Here is a 4,479-nt window from a genome sequence, read left to right as displayed (position 1 = left end):
TGTAATAACACTTGGTGTTAACAATAGTTTAAACCTGAACACTGTGCTGACTTGTAATAACACTTGGTGTTAACAATAGTTTAAACCTGAACACTGTGCTGACTTGTAATAACAATTGGTGTTAACAATAGTTTAAACCTAAACACTGTGCTGACTTGTAATAACACTTGGTGTTAACAATAGTTTAAACCTGAACACTGTGCTGACTTGTAATAACACTTGGTGTTAACAATAGTTTAAACCTGAACACTGTGCTGTGCAGAAAAAACAGTAACTACTTGCATAGAAATAAATGTCATAAATACCATTAACGATCCCAGATTTCAATTTGTGCAATATTGGGTATACAGTATGTGAACCCAGTACTGAGATCTTTAACTCCATGACATTCTCATCGCAGGATTCCAGAACCTTAAACGCTTCATTCTCCTTTACTGGTTTCAATTTTTTTCCCGCGTTATTCCCAACAAGGTCGCTGCGATCCAATAGGAGCTCAAGATCTGCGTCGCTGATGACTTGTTCTTCACAGTTTTTGATAATGCAAGAGTGATCAGTGGAGCGTAACACTTTTAGTAGTTCCATGGGATCCATCACAGCTTTTGAGTCTCTCACCATAGTTTTACTGCCTTTGAATTTACCTAAAAAAAACAAGATAATGAATTTTTGAAATGAATGAGAACAATCAATGCCTAGAAGTTTGCATACTACTGTAGAAGTCTATAAAACAATATGATTAATTTAACGTATTCATTTGAATAAACGCCCCGGGCGTTTATTGTTCAGGAGGGTTTTTAGGGAGGTGTGAAAGACAAAACTGACCTTGATGAATGACCATCTTCTCCAGCTTCCTCTTTGCAGCTGCTCTCTCCACTATCTTCTGGTCAATGGTGTTAATGGTCACTAACCTGTACACAATCACTGGCTTTTCTTGACCAATTCTGTGGCATCTATCTTATCTTGGGCTTGTAGATCTGACTGTGGGTTCTATAATATAACTATAAATGCTACTTTACAATGTATTGAAAGTCACTACACTAAAACAAACATTACACCACAAGCTTGTGACTTGAGTGCAAAAAGTGCGCAGCAAAAAAGTATATTGCACTCTGTGTGTAAATCGTATGTCAGATTATTGATCACGCTGTAATAAAATGTAGTAATTATTTATTTAACTTGCCCAATCACTGTCATATATAATGACTGTGTCAGCTGTTGTCAAGTTGATGCCTAACCCACCAGCTCTTGTTGAAAGCAGAAAGATGAAATAATCAGGACCATTGCTAAAATTACTAGTCTGAGAAAGATAATAACAGAACTTTCTTCCACTAATTTTGAATAATTGAGACAAACAAACATGGTTTGTGGCTGCTACAACCAACTGATATTAAAGATAATTAGCATTAGGTGGACATTTGGTAAAAATTAAGACAAACACATTTTTTATTTTTTCTCAGTAAAAACATTCATAATACTAATTAACATAATACAGCAGTAGTTGCTAAAATCAGAATGTGTGTATCAACTTAATTCAGTATCATTTATATTTACAAGTTCTTCCAAATAATCTTCTAAATTCCTTTATCTTCACCATGCAGGTGCTTACCTGTTGTTGTCTCTCAAAGACGACAGTAGTTGTGGTTTCTTAAGTGGCAGTAATCTTCAAGTATGTCAAGCATTGAGGTCATCTGGGAAAAGATGAGGACCTACAGACAAACAAACAGATCAAACATGGAGGTCATCTGGGAAAAGATAAGGACCTATAGACAAACAGATCAGACATGGAGGTCATCTGGGTCATCTGGGAAAAGATGAGGACCTACCGACAAACAAACAGATCAAACATGGAGGTCATCTGGGAAAAGATAAGGACCTACAGACAAACATATCAGACATTGAGGTCATCTGGGAAAAGATCAGCAGGACCTACAGACAAACAGATATAATTCAGATGTTTTTATAAAATAAGCTGGTACCAATTGCCAATTTCATTAACTTATTGCATTCTTTTAAACTAGCATGAATATTTAAGATTGATACCTTGTGTCCACGCTTCTTTAGTTCAGGTAACATTCTCTCCAACACTAAAAGCTTTCCGCATGACTTGACAAGATCCTCGTCAACTTTGAACTGTTGCGTGACCGGGTCAAGTAGATATTCCAGTAGGTAAGGATGGTTACAGCATTTTCTTAGTTGCATTACAATGTTTTGAAGCTTAATATTAACTACTGATTCTGTATTTGATGGGGTCACACCAGGTGCAGTTGGTTCTCTGAAATAAATAATAAAAGGGGCATAAAGTAATGTACTCATGGATGTTGTAGTGGTGGAGGTGGACAGGGACACCCTCTCACCAGGTGCAGTCGCTTCTAGAGCATCCTCTCTTGGGTCGACCTTTTGGGGTCAATGTTACCTCTTCTTTTTTCTGTGGAACAAAAGGACGCCAAGATGAGTGACAACAACATTCTTTTTATATACGTTTCAATAGTTTGGAACTTAATAACATAAGGCAGCTAAACAAACTATAGAAAGTGTGGCACTCGATTTTTTAACTTTTAGTTATCAACCAATCATTGGCTAATTCTTATGGCAATTTTTCAGCTGCAGAATCTCGCCTCATTTATTTTAGCAAGTGTTTCTAATTTCATGTTAACTAACCCTCTGGCTTGTAGGCAGCTAGGTTGATTATAACAGAGCCATGGCACGTGATGCACTGTTCTTACCTTGGGTTTGACCTTATCAATAATTGACCTGTCTAGAGTTGATGCGTAGAATTCTTGTTGAATACTCGTCATTGGTGCGTTTACAATGATCTCTTTCTTTGGAGGTATTGTCAGGTCAACATCTGTCTTTAAGCGTCGTAATAAAAATGGCGTCAAGATCTATAAGATACAAACAGTTTTAATACAGAATAAAATTACAAACAGAAAATATCAACATTAATCTGTGCATGCATTTAAGCCCAGTATAATCTGTTCCAATCTCATCGGGACTATAATTGGTCGATTTAACGTTCGACACTGTTAAATGATTTGTTGGCAGTACCTGGTGCATCATGGATATAAACATTTTGTTCTCTCTCCTTAGCTACAATGGCTTCTTCATCTTCGTGACTTGAAAATGAATTAAAATCAAACCAGGATTCAAACCTGAAAAATAAAATAAAGAAAATTTACATACACATCAGTTTTGTTCTAATCTTATACAGAGGGGAATTGTTTGGTGGGATTGACATGTTTGCCTTTCACACCTGCTCCGGAAAATAAAAATCATGTCGCATTTTGTTTTGTTTTCACGACGCACCATGTGCCATGTTCTTTTTCCTCGATATGCGTGTAGCTGCATGACACGTCATGAAAACAAAAAGTCACTAATGCTGTACGACGCACAATCTGTTGCGAACCTCAACTGGAGCAGGACCGGATGCAAATTGATAACAATTAATACTTATGTTTGTAGATCATCAAACACTTCTGGTAGTAAGAAGTTTAGCATAGACCACAACTCAGACAGGTTGTTTTGAAGTGGGGTACCAGTAAGTAGAAGTCTGTTGGCAGATTGGTACGTCTTCAGTTCTCTAAAATAAACATAGTTGAATACAAATCAAACAATTTATCTTACCACCTTATTATATTAATAGCTTGTATAAAGTTGGAGGCAAAGTTGCACTGCTATAAATTCATTACAAACATGTTGGGATATTTCTATAAACATGATGGTGTGTTCCAAACAGTGAAAGTGGTAGGTAAGACTAGGTTATGAACAGACTTAAGTTGGTATGTGAAATATAAGCTGGGTAGAATCAATTTAGGTTAGGCTCAACTTCACTCAGCACAAATACTTCTTTACATATGACACTTTGTGTGTAAATCGTATGGCAGATTATTGATCACGCTGTAATAAAATGTAGTAATTATTTATTTAACTTACCCAATCACTGTCATATATAATGACTGTGTCAGCTGTTGTCAAGTTGATGCCTATAAACCCACCAGCTCTTGTTGAAAGCAGAAAGATGAAATAATCAGGATCATTGCTAAAATTACTACCCAGGCCTAGATAGTAGTAGGCTACTAAACTAGGCTAGTTAGAAGTCACACTTCCCTCCTGCGCTGCGACTCTCTAGTTTGTGTGGGCTAGAAAAGAGAGGAAAAAAATGGTACACGCACGACTGCTGGCTGCCTGTGCGTGGTAGAGGCCTATTATAGTAGTAGGGATATAACAATTGATGTGTTCATAATTGTCACGTTAGTTAGGTGCCATGCAGGCACCAGTAGAGTCTAGGCCTAGCATATTACCAAAAAAGAAACAAACTAACACCCAGCTTACCTAAGTTTTGTGGCTCTTAAAAGAAACTACATCAGGCCTAGGCCTACACCTTTTTATTATTCATAAAGGCCGCGCTGTGTGAATTGATACCAAACCATTAACCACCTGCTCTACTCGTTTTAAATAGAAACCAAAGAGCGCCTTCAACGGACA

General features: G+C 37.1%; 1 pseudogene; it reads right to left on the bottom strand.

The window, feature by feature from the left end:
- Positions 1–236: 236 nt before the first annotated feature.
- LOC144835636 (lymphocyte-specific helicase-like) lies at positions 237–3,507 on the bottom strand (annotated as a pseudogene).
- Between the last annotated feature and the right edge of the window lie 972 nt (positions 3,508–4,479).

Source organism: Antedon bifida, chromosome 2, assembly GCF_963402885.1.
Source record: "Antedon bifida chromosome 2, ecAntBifi1.1, whole genome shotgun sequence".
Taxonomy (NCBI): Eukaryota; Metazoa; Echinodermata; class Crinoidea; order Comatulida; family Antedonidae; genus Antedon; species Antedon bifida.
This window is presented reverse-complemented; position numbering and strand designations above follow the sequence as displayed.